Below are 19,238 nucleotides of genomic sequence, written 5' to 3' on the forward strand. Positions count from 1 at the left end.
GGGTCTGAGCCCTCACAGGGCTGCAGAGCAAAGCTTGTCCAGTACAGGAAACTGAAATGTATAGCTCTAGTACCCCTCTGTGCGCAGTCCTTGTTTGGGAAACCAGGGAGAGCATGGTCCCAGTGTGGATGCTGTGGGAGAGCCTGAAGTCGTGGCCTCTGGGGGCTGTCAGCTCACCCTACCTCTTGAAGTGTGTTCTTTCCTGAGAGGAGGTTAGAGCAGCTCACTCCCATGGCTGCCAGGGTCCACTCCTTGCACACATGCACACACACATGCTTCTCCATCCGTGTTAGGGGGAGCAGCTCCTTTATCACTCCCATGGCTCTGTTCTCCGAGGGGAGGAAAGCTGCGAGAGACAGATGACAGGTGAAGTGGAATCTCCTTGGGGCTACAAGAGATACTCATCATCTCCTCCGCACCGTCCATCCTGTTTTTACTTCGCCCTCAGCTACTAACTTGCCAGGTCTTGGTGGGTTACCTGCTCGTGCCTCAGCCCTTACTCAGGGGATCAGAAACCCAGGGATTTCTTTCTAAGGTGAGGGTTGCTACACAGGTCCATCTACGGTTCTAGTGGGAGCTGAGGACAGCTGAGAGGCACTAAGTGGGTCACGTGGGCTCTACTGGTCCCTCCAGCCTTCCCTCCACCTAGTGATCCGAATCAGTAGTCCCAGCCAGGACACTGACTCCTCTTCTCACGACTGGTCCTGGACACAAGGAGTCCAGTGGGTCCAGATGGCATCCATAGTTCAGTGGAACTCTGGCTCTGTCTCCTGGCAAGAATGCACTCCCTCTGGGAACAAGGGCCTCTAATCCCACAGGGTCCAAACTCTTGGGGGCAGGAAACACAATCCCCCCACCCACAGAGTTTCACTGAAAACCACGGTAAGCAGGATCGTGCTTTCTTCTACCCCTTAGTTCCCAGACCCATGTCCTTCTTACAGCACCACGGAGAGACCTCGGATTTGCAGGGGTTCTGCATTCTGGAGGGGAGCCCCCATGTTTGTGGATTATGGCCTCTGTGCTGGTGCCTCAGCTGTGCCTTCAGTAGGCCATTGCAATACCCTATCAGGCTGACTGCCTCTGGCTTGTACAGTGTGTAATACGACTTGTGGATCACAAGTCTTCTTTGACTTGAAGTGCATCCCCTGTTCACGTGCTATGTTACGTAGGGTTCTGTACCTATGGACCAGGCACTTTGTAAGCTTTTAGAGCGATGCTGGCAGAAACTCTGTGGCCAGGAAAGGCCAGCCCATACTTGGACTAGGACTCTGTTCCTATGAAGTGAATCTGTTGGCCATTTAGGAAGGAAAGGAACCCAGTGTCACCAATTCACCACCAGTGGGCTTGTTGGTCTCCTTGGGAAATAAAGTCCCATCAGGGGCTCAGCATTGGTCTGCCGCTGGCCGGTTCTACATTCAGAGGAAGCCGTAGCTGGGCTGGCATCGGTGAGTAGAAATGATACTGCTGGGGCCGTGCGTGGCCTCCATCTCTGACATCATGGCCGCTCAATGCATGCACCCATCATGCTGGTTCCAGGGCGCTCCATGCTGAGAACTCATGTCAGCGGCTGAGTCATTCTGTCCACCTAGTTGTTCGGTGTTCAGGGTGGATGTTTTTGGTGGTATTGATGTGGGAAATGTACGTATTCTGTGTCCATTCCCACCCACCCGTCCATCCACATGCTTTTACCCTGGACCTTCTTATTTCCCATCGTCGTTTGCTTCCAGGCTCTGACCAGCTGGTTGGGCCGCCGGCCAGTGATTAGGAATCTCAGTATGTTCCCGTCTTGGGCCAGTTTTCTACCCCAAGAAGTGGATGACGGGGTGCACTGTTTTACCCTTTAAGAAGATTTGCCCTCTCTGCCAGCTTCCAGCCTGTATAAGGCTGTAATGCTGCTGTCCAGTTTCAGTCTCCATCCACAAACGGAGCCGACTTGCTTGGGCTTTCTCCTCCTCCGTCAGCTGTCTTTGCAGCACCCTACATCAGACCCTGGAGGGGAGCTGGGCAGGGCGCTGGTACAATCATGCGGGTGACATGGAGGGCTGTGCGCCCTGTTCACGTAACTCACTCGTGCCCTCTGGTCTTACTTGGGCTCAGTTCCCGATCCATCATTTCTCTCTTACATTTCTGGGCCCATCTGGCTTTTTGAATCAACAGCAAAGACAGAACTGGCTCGTAACGCGTGGATCCGGATGGAGGCTCATTGCTATGCTAGAGTCAAGTCTCCCATCTCCGTTGGGCTCAGTAACATGCCAGGGGCTCTTTTTCTGAGATGTGTCTGCATGTGCAATGGCATGACCTTGAGCCACAACCCCAAGGTCCTGTGGCGCGACCTTCCTAAATGGGTTACCATGAACTCAGCACTGCATTTTTTTCTCACCACTGACACCCTCACACCACAGGGTCTGTCAGATGATCTGGTCTAAGTGGGAAACCCACGCTCACCACAGCCTGGACATGCCGAGCAGCTCTTTCCTGAGCCAGGCGCCCCCTAGAGCTGGCACCCTGCGATGTCCTCTGGGGTATGCACTGGAGCAGGGTTCCTACCTGTGGAATATGTGTCTTCCAGAACCAGAGGAAGCCCCCCAGGCATCGTACTTTCTATTCTGTAGTGGGAACGTACAGAAATGTGTCCTTACTGTGGAGCAGACCTCCTGACACATCCCTGACCTTAAAAACCTGTGCCTACTTTTTAGGCTCAGCTTTTAGGATTCCTGAAAGCTTTCCTGAAGTAGCTCATCCCTGAGTCTTTGTAGGGCGTGTCCTCTACCTTCTGGAGCACACGCTCCTTACCAAGGTCTCTAGCACACTAGCCATGGATTTATTTTATTGACGTGACGGATCAGTGTGATGTTCTGCAGGTTTCCAGATGGTCCAGATCTCTTCGGACTATATTCAGACAGGAGGTGGGCGAGCGAACATGGCCCTGGCACAGAACTGTAAATGAATATTGCTGTTCATTCCAACGAACATGAACTGCTTCTGATCCTCTTCTACGTCTATTTTTTCCCCATCCTCGTTCACCATCTGCTACGGCAAACTCAGGCATTTCACCTTTGCTCCCTGGGCTTTGGAAGCCACACGGCAATGTGTTCATCCCATTCCCTGGGTCCTTGCCAGGGTGTTAAATCCCATGTCCTGAGCGAGTGACTCCAAGTCAATGTCTCCCTGCTTGTTCACTTTTACCTTCCAACGCTTGGTCACGCACCCTCAGAATCCACTCCCGGCTTCTCCTCGGCGCCTCACAGTGTGTGCTGCCTGATTCTTGGAAGTCTCCTGGGGCATCTCTTTTCTCAGTCCTCGGGCGCAGCATGTCCCCAGTCGGTTACCCTGGGATTTAACTCCCAGAAGGGGCAGCTAAGGCAGATCCAAGGGGTAGTGAATGGGGAGAGGAGCAGGTGTGGTCTTGTGGGGAGACGTGTCCTCAGCGTCTTCCTGCACAAGAGAACGTTAGCTCTTAAGAAGGCATGGACCACCTCTGTGAGTTACCAAAGAGGCCTCTGGCTCTCCCACTAGCCTCTACCTGCCTAACTGCTTTCAGTTTCTTGTTATCCCTCTGCAAGGAACCCTCCAGTGCCCTCTCCTTCAATACATTGTACCCCCTTCACTTTCAAATGCCTCAACCAACGTATTGGCAGCTCCACTCCACCCGATGTCCCCCCGGTCATCAGAGAGTGTCTGTCTGTTTTTTTTTTTTTAAGCAACTGAGTGACCATCTCATGCCAAGGACTAGGTGTGCCTCACAGGCCACTTGGGTTGTGATCCTCCTTGACAGCCGTGATGGTGGACAGTCCAGTCTCCAAACCCCATCGGATCGCCAGCTTTCTGGAGTCGGCCTGGTACCATGTGTGTTTTCTGGGAAGCAAAAGCAAAGGCACAGTGAGACATGCAAGAGAGTCATGCAGGGACTGTAAAGGAACGTGGGAACAGGACAAGTGGGAGAGCCACCAACTGCCGCGTGGGAAGGAGGCACTGACGGGAGGGGACCCCGAGAAAGGCCGAGAAAGTTTCGGCCAAGGTGGAGGGGCAGCCCCAAAGTTAAGTACCATTGGAAGAATCCCAGTTGGGCGGGACTGTGGCTCTTGCATCCTGGGGCCAGGCTCTGAGTATGGCTGGCAGTGGCCCTGGGGGACAGTGGCCTTGTTTTGTATACCATGGTGGACCTGGGGTCGGAGAGCTGGAGGCTTTCAGTCAACCAAGCCTCCTACCGCTCTCAGCAGGCTCGTTCTTGTCAGGAGACAGGAGAGGTACACTCTCTGCTTTCCTCAGTCATGTGATTAGTTCAGTGGCAAGACGAGGACAAAAACCAGAATCATCACTAGGGTCTGAAAAGACTCATTCTTTGCTCTTTTAGTTTTTTTTTTTTTTTGACAAGATTAATTTCTGCCACATAGTCTTCAATGAATCATCTAGTATTTAGCAACTCAAAGCAATAGGCCCTCAAAAAAACCTCCTTGGACAAAAAATAATATAAACCATTGAACAAAAATGCCTCCCACCATTGAAAGTAGAAGTTAGGTTTTGGAGAGCTGTACAATCCAGGGTTTGTCTTGATACGTCTTTGTTGTGATTTAGTAAATAGAAGGCAGCGTGCTCTGTCTACAAAACTGGGACAACAACATAACAATCGAGAATTTAAAAGTCGGGGGCCAAGAACTTTATATATATTAATATTTGTTCTTTCAAACATCACTGTATCGTTTCAGAAGAATGTGCCATATGAGAGCCAGGAAATTGTCTTGTTTCCTGTAATATCCCCATGGCTTAGAAGATGGTCTAGCATGTATTTGCTTGGCAGAGTATTTGCTAAGTAAGTATTGTGGCTCCAACAATTCCAACTATCAATTCCCAAGTGTAGGGACCAGAGTCAATGTATTCTCTGGCACACAGTAAAAACTCAACGGCAACAAATTCAGCCACTAGGTTTATGCAGTGGCTACTGTATCCTAGGCACTGTTCTAGGCACTAGGGATGTATCAGCCAACAAAACTAAGACTCCCTGCCAACAGACATCAAAGAGCAACACACCAGAGCTGGGTACATTGTAGGATATGTTACAAGTACCACCGTGAAAAGAACAGAGCTGGGTACTGGGGGGTCATCTTGGGGGGACAGATTGTGGTACTAAATAGAGTGGTCAGAGTAGGTCTCATTGAGGAAGAGAGATTTGAGGGAAGGCTTGGGAGTTTGCCAAACATTTCTGGGAGGGGAGACTTCCAGGCAGAGGAAAGAGCTAGAACAAAGGACCCAAGGCGGGAGCCATCATCACACATGACCAGTGTCTTCGAGGAAGAGGGAGGAGGCCAGTGTGGCTGGTGTGGGCCAAGGGAAAGGCGTAGCGGAAGTCAAGGTCGGAAGGTGAATAGCAGTGCTTGGCCGGAAGTGAAAGGATTTTTGGCCATTGTAAGGACTTAGGGTTTTACTTTGAGTGAAAAGAGGAACCACCTTAGCGTTAAGAGCAGTGGAGAAAAATGACCCGACTAATAACAAATCAATAAACTTTGCAGAATTAATGAGTATGTGAAATAGACATGATCATCCGATTCTCTTGCCCAAGAATGGGCTCTAGAAAACTCAATGTAAGGATATATATTTTTCTGATTTTTCCTGATAGTCACATTCTCCATCTCCAGGGAGCTGCTGGTCTTAATGCCGCGGCATCATTCCTGCTTTCAACAGCGGCAGGGGGATTGCTGGCCAACCACGTAATCCCGACGAACTTCTGGACACCCCTTGATAGTTCCTAGAGCATTTTTAATATTTAGTAGGTCACCCAAATTATCATGACAACTATATGTGACAGGCATTAGATCACAAATACAGAACAAACAGAAAAACAGGAGTTCAGAGGGGTGATATATATACATACATTTCATATGACACATATGTCATTTGTATCATCTGATATATATGTATATATCACATGGTTCATATCTCACACACACACACACACACACACACCATCGTCACACAGTTAATAAATGCCGGAGTCTGAATTTTGCCTTTTCATCTAGTGTTTACAGGGCCACATTCTAGGTCTGAAAGATGCAAAATGGTTTATCTTCCCTAGGCAGGGCTCACAGTGCAGGTGGCAGGCCAGGATGGGAATAAACAAAACTGGGGTATATATCAGAAGAAAGAAGTAGAGACAAGGTGCCAAAGTACTGGTGTGTTTAGCAGAAAGGTCCACAAAGGGGACGATGGTTGTAATTGTTGGTAGTCTGGATACACTGAAATGAGGGCATGTGGCCGGGGGAGGGGAGGGTTCAGGCAGTGGGAAGAGCACCAGCAAACGCCTGGGGGTCAGGATGAACACTGGGTCTCCTGGGATGGAAGCGTAGACCAAACTGTTGGAATCTCCATTCTGAGTGGGTTATAGGAAACGGAATCACAGCAGGTAAAAAAAGGCTATGTTACAGAGTCCCAGGCCATAGACTAAAGACCATTTGTACTCAATCCAAGGGAAGTGGCCGGTAATTTCTGAGTGGAGATGGTGATGCTTGCGAAGTTTTGTTTTTTTTTTTTTCTTTTAATCTCTTTGAACTTATTAAGGAAACTCAATGTAACAACAGTGTGCCAACATAGTTTAGTCCGGGTAACCATGACAGACAGTGTCTTAGAGTGAGTTTCTCCTGAAGTCAACCCCAAAACAAAGATTCAAGTGAAAATAACTGATTTTGGAGGGGACATCAGTAGATACCCATAAAAGACTAGGAGAGAGGGGTGTCTGGGTGGCTCAGTCAGTTAAGCATCTGCCTTTGGCTCAGGTCATGATCCCAGGGTCCTGGGATCAAGCCCCGCCTGGGGCTCCCTGCTCAGTGGGGAGCCTGCTTCTCCCTCTCCCTCTGCTGCTCCCCCTACTTGTGCACGCTCCCTCTCTATGTCAAATAAATAAATAAAGTCTTTAAAAAGAGAAAGAGACTAGGAGAGAAAGGAAAGAAGGCTGCCAACCAAGGGTTCCTTGTCAAGCTGTTTACCACCGTGGGTGACCGGTGAATCATCTTGTTGGGGAACTCTGGTAGACAATGCAGAACACACACTTCGGTAGCTCCTCCCCACCAAGGGGTGTAGGAGCTGGGGTGTTTACACATGAGCTCCCACCAGTTATTGGCTGAGGGTTGCTCCTGGGGGCAGAGGCTAAACATCCCCAATACTCAGCCTGCCACAGGGACAATAACAGTCATCTGGCAGCCCTGGGAGAAACCCTCCAAGATGCATCTGCTAGCACGGGGCGGTGGTGGGGGGTGGGGATGGAGACTGTGCAGTGAACAGGTGAGGGATCTGCTCAAAGATCTGCTACAGGCAGGTGTGACTGAGGACTATGTAAGTCCCCTGAACAGAGAGTAACACGGGTCCAGACCAATATGCCAATAGCAGGGCAGGGAGTGAAAAGAAGGAACAGGTTTTAAGAGCTTTTATAAAGGAGGAATTGCAAGCTTGGTCTAACAGACTCTTGCCTTATAAGGTGACAACTCAAGACACTTAATGACTTTGGAATTAAACTCAGAGAAAAGTCGGCCTGGCCCCACATGCCTTCTTGTGATACATCTGGGGAAATACGTCCTCATAAGAGTAATTTAAAAATACCTGCAGATGACACGTATTAGAACAGGACGTGGAGAAGGGCGTTCTAATACTCATAAACACACTCATGGGAGAGCAGGGGGGCATGTGACCCAATTCCAGACTCGTTCATTTCAGCCACTCTGCCTTTTTCATGGGAACAAAAGAAAACATGATGAAGAAATAATGCGCATCAAGGAGCATTACCTAGGAATAACTGAGATTAAAAAGAAAAAGAAGTAAGGTAAGTACAAGCGAATGGTGGGCTCAACTATTTCAAGCAGGAGCTTTTGAGAAAACTCACCAAAGTCTGAAAATCAGATAATAGAAGCACCGGAGACTAATTTACTGGGGCATTAATTCCACCTCATTCTCATGGTTATAACTAAAGGAATGAGAGGCATTTCCCCCTTTTTCTCACCCCCATGCTCCTTAGCAGGACAGAAAGACTTAAAAAAAAAAAAAAAAAAAAACAGAGAGGGAAGAAAAGGGAGAAGAAAAAGAAAAAGAGAGAAACAGCCCGGATTCTGGAAGAACAGAATGGCAACGGAAGGAAACCACTGCAGATGGAAGAAGAGTAGAACGAGGCAGGGAATTGGGGTGCGCTAGAGGCTGGAGGTGGGGTCAGGGTTGACGGGGCTCCTGGAATGTGAAGGAATCGGAGGGAGGCGGAGCGCAAGGACCTTGCTCTGAAGGTCATGGGGCTTGGGGACTGGGCATTTCCTTGGTGATGGTAATGAACTAAACATTAAAGGTCCCACTCCTCAAGTTTACAGGTAGGACGAGCCCCAGAGGACCCCATGATCCATGAACAAGGGTACTTTGAATACCTCTGGTGAGTGGGAGTGTAGCCAAATCAATTTGATTAAAAAAAAAAATGCTGCTTTTTGCAGCAAATTCACACGTGCAACAGAAGGAATGACTGAGACATAACCCCTACTTCTCTTTTTTCTGTTTGTTTTGTTGGAATTACGCACCGGGAAGCCCTGTTTTGAGATTCATGCGGTGGGGGTGGGTGGGGGACAGTGGGTGACAGTTTGCCAAGTTGACGGCTGTAAGCACCGTCTGCATGACTTTTCTCAGACCCTGTCCGTCTGCATAGGCTCCTCGGCACCAGCACCCCCAGTGTCAGAACAGAAATGGTTCCCCCTCCTCTTTTGAATTCTTCTATTCCCGCCATCAGGATTCGATTCATGAACAAGAAGGGGTACATACATATGCCCAAGGGGTTTGAAAGGTACAGGCCCGAGAGGCATGAGGACCAAGGAGGGAGAGGAAACAAAGCAAGGACCACACGGAGACCGAGCGCGGGAGTGAAGCAGACGGGGAGGCTGGGAAGAAAGGCAGAGTAGAAAAGCAGAGAAAGAAGAGGGGGAGGCAGAGGGACTGTCGAACCCCTGATCCTGCCGCTGTAGCAAAGGCTTCATGCGCCTGAGAATCCAGGGCTCAGCGCTCCCTCCTCGGTCAAGGAGGGAATTCCCCAAAGTGCCTCTGCGCCAAGTTGCTAGTTCAGCGTCATGGTCACAGGCGCCTTGGCTAGATGTCTCCTGCTCATACTTCATTTACTTAGAGACAGGCACCCCCTTAAAGCCACATTTAAAATCACAGCAAACGTGGGGCTCTTGCTCGCTCTTACCCTATTTGACTTAATGAAGCCCCCCTATTCATTTTCCGGTGGGAGCACCCTTCTTATCAAGGGACGCTCTTTGGAAGTCACCCAGTACTCATATTCAGAAAGGAATTAGAACATTAAACTTTAAGAAGTAATGACTATATAATTTTTTTTTTTACCTTTTTTTAAACAAATTCTTTCAGGTGCCCTCCATTAGCATCCACAGTCCGCATTAATGGAGCTAGTTAACGGCTCATCTATTCCCAGCAATACTGTGTTTTCCAACAGAAAGTAATTGAGAGAGAGCCCTGTAAATGAGTCGTTGGCAAGGACTGTATTCAAACGTGATTCCCTTTCCTATTTCTTAGAAGAATTCAGGCAAATAGGATATAGTTTTTCTAGAAGAGAGAGCGTGATGGCTCACGGCTAAGGCTGATTAGTTTTAACTTAAGAGAGTCCGGAATTTTCCGAGAACTCTGCTGTCAGGCTGGGCTTGGGACAAACTTCAACCAAATTATACAGAGAAAACACATCCCTGAAGCTATTTCAGCTTCCAGTAGGTTCTAGAATATTCTATCCAGGTCAGCCTCTCTAGAAACTGTGCCCTGAGAGAACATTAGCCTCATCTCCCGCCCTGGGGCGATGTCTGAAGACAGTTGGGGTTGTTTCTACGGGGGCTGTATCAGTCAGAGTTCTCCAGAGAAACAGAATCAGGAAGATCTGAGTGCACACACATAGAGAGACTGATTGTAAAGAATTGGCTCACACAGCTATGTTCAAAATTGGTAGTCAAAAAGCCACGAGGCTGCTGACCTAGGGGAGAGCTGGTAGTGCAGTTCAAGTACAAAGGCTATCTCCTGGCGGAAGTCCCTCTTGCTTTGGGGACGTGAGTCTTTTGTTCTTCTCGGGCTATTGACTGAGGGGAGGAGGCCCGTCCACTTCATCAGGGGCAATCTGCTTTACTCAAAGTCCACCGGTTTCAACGGCAATCTCATCCCAAACCAAGCTCACAGAAACAGCCAGGATAGACTTTGACACCAGAGCTGGGCACTGTGCCCCAGCCACATTGACACAAAATGAGCCTCATGTTCCTGGCATCTGGCAGCTGGGATGCTGCTACAATCCCACAGTGCCCGGGAGAGCCCCCGCAACAGAAAATTATCCAGCTGCAAATGTCAGCAGTGCCCAGGTTGAGAAAGCCCGGATCCCAGGCTCCGGTCAGGCACCTGGTAACGTGACTCTGACATCGCTGACTGGAAGGTGACGGGTGTTTCTCAGTTTGTGGGGCACCGTTAGGTTCATCTGGAAAGCAATCGGTGACAACATCTTAATGAGGATCACTCTTCCCACTCTGACTTTCTGGGAAAGAGAATTATTCCACCGAGACCGGCTTATGACAAGCCGCTGCTTTGGGATTTCTGAGCAGACATAAATTTAATTTCTTTATGCCGAAGCTTCAGTCAATCTTTCAGCGGCAGAAATGCTCTGGAGAGAAAGAAATGAAAAAAGGGGTCCTCTGACCTGGGGAAATGTGAGCTCTGACGGGCCTGGAGTAAAACCACCTGGGGCCTAACGTTCTCCTGGGCAGCAGCAGAGCTCGGAAGCAGGACAGACACACACAGACTTGACAACAAATTTGCCAAGAACAAGAGAGCCGATGGTCGAGGGCACAATGGCTACATTTGTTCATTCGCTCAGTCACTCACTCGCTTACCTCACTGTCGGCCTAGAATGTGCTGGAGGCTGGGCAAAACAGGAGAAGACAATGAAATGCAGTTGGAAGAACATCACCAGGAGAAGGTGAGGTTATGTATGGGTAGACAACATCTAGCAGAGGTGACTTTTGCTGTCCTCCGGAGGGAAAGAGTTCTGGATTTAGGGCCAGAACCGGGTTCAAATCCTAGCTCTGACACTTCCTGGCTGGCCCAGGCATCCTTTTGGGTCTCCTTTAAGATGGGAACAAAAACACCCACCATCCCACCTGTCACATGGACTTGTGGTGAGAAGCAACACCAGTAAGGTCTGGCTCTGTTATGTCAGTCATAAACCGCTCAACTAGTTCTCTCAACACAGCTTGTACATTACAATCAGTGGGGAGCTTTATAAACTACCCATCATGCCCCCCACAGCTCAGACTGGTGGCGTCTGAATCCCTTAGCGGAGGGGCTCTAAGCACTGGTATATTTAAAAAGCTCCCAAGGAGAAACTAAATCACAGCCCTCCTAGGTGAGCATTCTCCGTTCATATACTGTAACTTTTCCCAAGTATCTGAAAACGTCTCACTGAGTGACCCTCATGTCCCAAGGTTGGTTCAAATGTGACATGAAAAGTAGATTTGGGCCATTCTGCTATTTGGGGGTTTGCTCTCAGTGAGTCTGGGGTCCGGGGTGGGGGACCGATTCCACTGCAGGCAACGAAAGAAGGTCCATCTTCCAGGCAGAGTGTGATTCCCTGATGGCAGGAAACACGGGTCTTCAATCCAACAGACACCGGATTTTCTGCTTGGTGACTGGCATTTTTTAGACATGGGGGATGTGGCAATAAACTGAAGAGACGATAGTCAGTGCTTCCATGGAAATCATGTTCTGGCAGGAGAAGGAAGACAATGAAAAGTTAATAAGTAAAAGATGTAAAATGTTAGATGGTGATAAATACTACAGGGGAAAATGAAACAGAGGAAGGGCACAGGCGCCTCTGATCCTATGGGAGGAGTGAGAGAATGAGCCTTGGTGGCACCTGAAGGTCCCCTGTTTTAGGCAGAAGGAAAAGCAAGTGCAAATGTCCTGAGGCAGAGGCAGGCCACACGTGATTTGAGGAACTACCACGAGGCCAGTATTGTTGGTGAGAGTGAGTGTGGTAGGAGTGAGGATCAGAGAGTTGTCTGCGGGCCTGATTACAGCGTCTTGTAGGGTAGCGTGAAGGCTTTTATCTTTACTCAGAGTGAGGAGGATTTCCGGACAGAGGAGTGGGTGATGGGACTTTGTCTTTGCTGGATGCTCCCGTCTGATGGGATGTGTCTTTGCTGGATCATCTGCTCTGCTATGTGGAGAATGAATGCAGGGGGACAAAGGCAGATGAAGAGAGACCAGATAGGACACTGTCCTGATAATCCGAGAGGGAAGGCTGGGTGCTAAGACAGGGAGGGGGTGGGGAAGCTGGGGAAGTGCTGGGGGAGGTGGGGAGAAGCACCAGCCTTCACGAAAGACTCTGGCTTCAAAACTGATGATTCAAGGACAAGTTGACCAAAGCACAGGAGCCAGTCCAGTGTCCACGTATCCGAAAGCCAGAGTCCATTCACTCAGGTCAATGCCACCTGACGCCTCTGGATAGACAGAAACCCCTTCCCCGGCAGCCCTCCGACCTCCTTGTGCACCTGGCACTGGAAATGCTCCTGGCGCTATCACAAATAAGAAAATGAAAATGCTTTCTTGATGGGGGAGAGACTTCATTCACCATTCTGAAGCCCTGTGAGATTGGGACTTCCAAGTCCTGCCAATCACCGGCCCTGCCTGAACATTTCTAAAGAGGAGACCTAAGATGTGATTCTGCAGAACCTTCCTCGACCAATACCATGCATTGCACCTGTTAGAGTGGGAGCTGGCAGGACGGGACAGATGTGATGCAGGGAAACAGGGTAGCGCCCCGTACTGACCCCTCTGCCAAAGCCGTCTGCCCTGAACGTTCCTAACTGCGAGACAAATACAAGCAGGCGTCGGAGGACCAACACCTGCCACCAGATGGCGCCATTTGCCCGGAACTGCCCGACTACTCAGACCCAGGAATAACTTCCAGGATTCTTAGCAAGTGATCATTAATTTCTCCTGAAGTCGAGTGCCTGGAGCCCCAGAGCGAAGGGGTGAACGTAGTCCTGTCTCTTCCTCAGCAGTTCTGCAGGCTCCCCTGGCACGAGCGACTTGAAGATTTTGTTCTTCCCAGTCGAGCTCTCTATAGGGATCAATACAGGGCTTCTTTGCTCCTTCGGCAGCTTCTCAACTCTCCTCGGCATCATGCTTTTCAGTGCTTGAAACAGAAGGCACAGGGTTGCAAAGGAAGCCAATTCTGTTGCAGTGCGGTTATCGGAATATCTAAGAAAATGTGAGAGATAATATATGTGCTTCTTTTTTTTTTTTATAATTTCTTTCTTTTTTTTTTTTAAGATTTTTATTTATTTATTTGACAGAGAGAAATCACAAGTAGATGGAGAGGCAGGCAGAGAGAGAGAGGGAAGCAGGCTCCCTGCTGAGCAGAGAGCCCGATGCGGGACTCGATCCCAGGACCCTGAGATCATGTCCTGAGCCGAAGGCAGCGGCTTAACCCACTGAGCCACCCAGGCGCCCAATATATGTGCTTCTTAATGCAGCAAAGAATAAGCTCCAGGGGCAGGCTTCTGTCAGTGTGCTTTTGACACGTAATGCCCCAAAACATACCCCAAGCTATCTGCAACAAGCGTGATGCGACGTTTGTGGCCTACAATCGTATCTGATGAAACTGCCTAATTTTAGTTGGAATTTAATGAAAGCGAAGATTGTTTCCCCTTCCTTTCTTCTTCTCCTTCCCCGTCTCCTCCTCCTCCTCCCCCCGCTCCTCTCTCTCCTTCTTCTTTTTTAAAGATTTTTTAAAAATTTATTTGACAGAGAGAAATCACAAGTAGGCAGAGAGGCAGGCAGAGAGAGAGAGAAGGGGAAGCAGGCTCCCTGCTGAGCAGAGAGCCCGATGCGGGACTCGATCCCAGGACCCTGGGATCATGACCTGAGCTGAAGGTAAAGGTTTTAATCCACTGAGCCACCCAGGCGCCCCCTTCTTCTTTTTTAAACTAGTCCATGAACCTCTTGAATTCTATGCAGGGACCTCCTGAGGACTGCAAGACCCTAGGTTAATAATCTTTGGCTCAATGGCTCTCGCATGCGTCTAGCGCACATTTGCCAACTGAAGGAAGCAAAACTCCGCTCCAGCTAGCCAGGCTCAAGTTAAAGGAAGACCGGTTGAGATGGGGACCCAGCACGCCTTTTCCCTCCGCGCTCTCCCTGCGTTACCCTGCCCTAGAGCTCTTTCTCTCCCCATCCTTTCTTGTCATACCTCTTTTTAAAGATTTTCAAATTTATTTGTTTGAGAGAGAGAAAGAGAAGGAGAGCATGAGCGGGGGGAAAGGCGGGGGTCGGGAGAGGGACAAGCAGATTCTCCGCTGAGCTCAGAGCCCGATGGGGGGCTCAACCTCAGGACCCCGAGATCATGACCTTGGGATCAGGACCTGAGTCAAAACTAAGAGTTGGACGCCTAATGGCCTGAGCCACCCAGGTGCGCCTCTTGTCACACTTCTGAAGCTCTAAGATTTCTTTACCATCTTCTCATCCTGGAGGTTATTGTTTCTCCTTCAGCAACTGCAGCCAAAGCCACTGTGGGGGACCTCTTTGCTCCTCCCCTTATTTCTTTACCCAAAGAAAAAATGAGTCTCCCTCTGTCCCAGAAATAACGCTCGTTTGTGCTTTGCTTTTCCTTCCCCTTCTACGCTCCCTGGGGAGAGGTGGAGGAGCCAGGGGGGGGACCTGGTAACTGACGAAGGTCGCCAGAGCCCATTCATTAGCGTGACAGAAAGGATGGCCGCGGGAGCTTTTCTCCATCATTCTACCTCAACCCCCTCATTAGTCTCCATCCTCTACCCTGCTTTATCTTCCTCATCGCTCTGATCCTCACCCGAAATTATTTGTGTATTTACTTTGTGACCTTCCATTTCCCGCATGGAAATAGCAGGCCTCACAGGGAAAGGAATAAGGCTTCTTCATGACGATCTCTCGAGTGCCTAGAACAGAGCTAAGTGTAGAGTCGATGCTCACGATCTGTAGATGCATCATTTGTTAAAGGAGTGAACCAGTTTGGAATGGAATGGGAATGCAAATCATTCAGCATTTCAGATTTTCAGTCTTTTCCCCTGCCACTGTGTTTTATAGACTCTAGAAGTAGAAAAACACCCTGAGGGAGTTGTACAGGGTAATATTAATGGAGTGGAATGGCGGTCTGGAAAGAAGGTGACTTCTTAAGAATTATAGCAATAAAATAGAGGATGAGCTTTGATAATTACAAGTGACACAAACATAAATATCTTCATTTTATGTAATGCAAATGCATTTTTGCCTTGTTAGATAGGCTAGGAAATATTTATTTAAAACAAATGTTTTTCTCCTCTTTTTTTGAAGTACGAAGAAAGAAATCCTATATTTCATACTCTGCCAAATACTTGTGAATTTCTATTGTGTGACTTTGTTTTAAATATGAAACTGAATATATATGTATATCATAAGGAGTTACATACACATTGCAAAATATTACAGGCTAGGAGATATGTATACAAAAAATACGTAATCTTTTAGTAGTCCAAATGCAAGCTGGCATTTTTACTACTGATAATTTCTTTGCAAACTGTCGTACTTTCTCATCATGCCAAGACAGACAAGGATATTTAATCATCTTACCTTTATTCGTGTTGCATCTCTGTCCAGGCAAATCCAGGTGTAGTTTGCTGAGACTGGAGCTGTTCCTTTTGGAACCTAAAGGATAACGTGAGTAACACAAGAGACTACGTGAAAAACCCACGTCATTTAAATTTCCCAAGAGGCGGAAAAGTAGGTTCCGGAAATCACGGACTGGGAAGCCAAGTCAGCGTCCCCAGGAGAGCCCGCCCGCCCGGAGAAGCTGTGATACACTCTGGTGCCAGGAGTGGGGGCCAGCGAGCAGTTACCCGGGACCGGCGGCGGCTCCCTAACTTTGCAGAGGGAACCACACCGGACCCGCGTGACTCCGCTACAAGGTGCCGGAGGGCAGCTCTCGTGGTGATGTGTTTTCTGACAAATGGAAAGATGCAGGCTCAGCACAAATGAGGGGATTCAGAGCATTTAAAAATAAATCACCGGCGATTCTCCTATCTTCCAGATTTTTTAAGATCTGTTACCCTACCCTTGTTTTTATTACCAGCCAATTTCTAGACTCACGCTGGCACAGGAGCTTGTTTTCATCCAGTGGGTTATCAAGAACCGGAGGGTTGATCCGGGTGATTTCAGGCTGTGCTGAGTGACGTCTAATATCCAGAGTAAGACAGAGGATGGGTTTACGCTGCATTGGGCGAGGCGGACTACCAGGAAAGTTGCCCCCAGTTTGGAATGCCATGTTTTTAAAGGAATGGGCAAATTGGAACACTATAAGCCGAATGACAAGACTGGCGAGGACTTGAGATGTGTATATGAACTACAGAGAGAAGGCCTGGGGGCGTTGAAAGATGAGGGGGAGCAAGAGTCAGAGGGAGATAAACCTCTGAGATCGTGAGGAGGACGGTCCGAGAAAGCAGAGTCTGGACAGGATGCGCCGCGGCTGGGCTAGGACCGTTAAGGGAAAAAGAACTGGAATTAGGTCCAGCAAACAGAAGAACATTGAAATAGTCACAGACGTTCAGAGATGAAGACATGTCATTAGGAAGGAGTGAGTTCTCATGCTCCGAGGTCTGCAAGCGTGGACAGGCTGTAGCAGTGCTCCTCAGGGACTGGGGGACGAAGGTTCAGGTGTCAGAGGGGTGCTAGATGAGGTCAGGGTGCACCATAGGCTATACTGGATGGGAGGCCAGTATAACATTTGTACAAAGTCCCTAGAAAAGACAGAGGCAACGCACATCATTAACCTTAACTTACTCCACTTAAAGGCCTATTACTTATTCTGATATTTTTTGGTTCTTGCTTTATCTTACTCTGTAAGGGCAAAAGGCCATCTTTTACAAACCAGTGGTAATGATAATAGCGGCCAGTTTTTAAATAGACTTTACCTAGGGGCACCTGGGTGGTGCAATCAGTTAAGCATCTGACACTCGGGTTCACCCTAGGTCATGATCTCAGGGTCATGGGATCGAGCCCCACATCAGGCTCTGTGCTCAGCATGGAGTCTGCTTGAGGCTCTCTCTCCCTCTCCTTCTGTCCCTCCCACTGCTCTCTCTCTCAAATAAATAAATCTTAAAAAAAAAAATACCCAACAACATAAAAAGTTTGACAACCCTCTATTGAAGTCTCTTACCTGTTTTGAAATACAGCAATAAACACTGAAATAAGAAAATCAAAGGGTTGGGCGCCTGGGTGGTTCAGTAGGTTAAGCCTCTGCCTTTGGCTCTGGTCATGATCTCAGGGTCCTGGGATCGAGCCCCGCATTGGGCTCTCTGCTCAGCAGGGAACCTGTTTCCCCCTCTCCCTCTGCCTGCCTCTCTGCCTACCTGTGATCTCTCTCTCTGTGTCAAATAAATACTTTTTTTAAAAATCAAAGGGTTATTTTGCTTAGTGATCTGTAAGGTTCCTTCCAATCCTGAGACACTCCCATTCTAGAAATTAATTATTGAGCATTGTTAGGGAAGGAGATTCTAGGCTTGCTCTATCTCCTGTCTGAGTCTAGAACAGTGTGAGTGCACGTCAGGCCCTCCTCTGCCTGGCCCTTGCACATTACTTCCTGGTTTTTCTTCGCAGTTTTTCCATGTAAGTGTGCACCTCTGAACAGGATCGGTTAGACGTTGCATGTATGTAGACTTGATGAAAATGGGATCGTAGAAAATGAATCCTTTTTCATTTATCCTCTTTTGTTCAACATTTTTAGGAAAGACCGATCAAGCTTGTTGGATGTAGCCTTTATTTTGTGGCTGTACACAGGCTACGACAGGCTGTATCAAGTTCACTTTGAGGGAGGCCTTCTCCAGTTTCTTCCTATTCTGAATAATGCTGCTCTGGACATTCTCAGTCATGTCTCCTCATGCAAAGAGAACTGATGTGAGCTGGCTATTTTGTATGAAATACAAATACTGTGAAAATCAGATACGCTTTCCACGCTCGATCACTTGACACAGTCGTTACTGCCCAGGAGGGACGTATGATGAAAAACAGTGTGTTAACACAACCGGAAAACAAACGCGGGAAGTAGTAGGTGCGCTGTTGCAAGGGTGGTCATGTGTCAGCTCCCCCCCCCCCCCCTCCCGATTTCAGAGAGCCGCCTGGAGAAGGAAGCGCTTTCCACTCCCTTCCTTTCTTTGAAACTTACTTGGAAAAAATTTCACGCATATACAAAAATTCACAAAAAATGAATATGCAGCTTAACGAATGGATGTAAAGTAACTACTGTTTGTGCCAAGAAATACAACATTTCTAGCAGCGGAAGGAAAGGTCCCTCCGGGCCACACTGGCCTCCCCCAACCCCTTTATTTTCATCACGTCCCTCTTTTGCTTCCTCGCTTTTCTTCACTTGGACCAAGTACATGTGAATCCGTCACCACCATCTCTTAGTTCTTGCCATTGTTGACCTTCAGGGAAAGGGAATCGGAGGGAATGTAATGGATTGAGCATTCGTGTTCTCCCTGAATCTCTATGTTGAAACCCTGACGGTATCAGAAGGTGGGGACTTTTATGGGGGCATCTGAGATCAGATGATGACACAAAGGTGAGGCCTCTTGAATGGGATTAGGGCCCTTCTTAGAGTCACAGAAGAGTGGGCCTCCTTGTGTGCTCTCTGCCAGCAGACAACAAGAAGTAATTCGAAGAGGGATCCCCCCACAACCCTGCTGTGTAGGCTCCCTGATCGGCACTCCAGCTCCCAGACTGTGAGAAACAAATTTCTGTTGCTTATAAGCCATCTGGTCTGCGGTGTTTTGTTATAGCAACCTCAACGGGTGAAGACAAGATTCATTTTGTGTCTACTTTCCTTTGCCCAACGTAAAAAAAAAAAAAAAAGGATGATTCATATTGTTTGTGACTGTTTTAAATTCCAGTTCATTAGCATTCAGTGTTCTATCAGTTTCAGGTGGACAATACAGTGATTCGGCATTTCCATACGTCGCCCAGGGCTCTCCTGTCGTCTCCTGACAAGCGTCCCCCTCAGTCCCCATCACCGCTTTCCGCAGCCCTCCTGCCCCCTCTCTGGGAACCATCAGTTTGTTCTCTCTAGCTAAGGCTCTGTTTCTTGCTTTGTCTCTCTTTTTTTTCCCCTTTGCTCCTTTGTTTTGTTTCTTAAATTCTACATATGAGTGAAATCATACGGTGTTTGTCTTTCTCTG

This window comes from Mustela nigripes, chromosome 9 (assembly GCF_022355385.1).
Source record: "Mustela nigripes isolate SB6536 chromosome 9, MUSNIG.SB6536, whole genome shotgun sequence".
NCBI classification, from domain to species: domain Eukaryota; kingdom Metazoa; phylum Chordata; class Mammalia; order Carnivora; family Mustelidae; genus Mustela; species Mustela nigripes.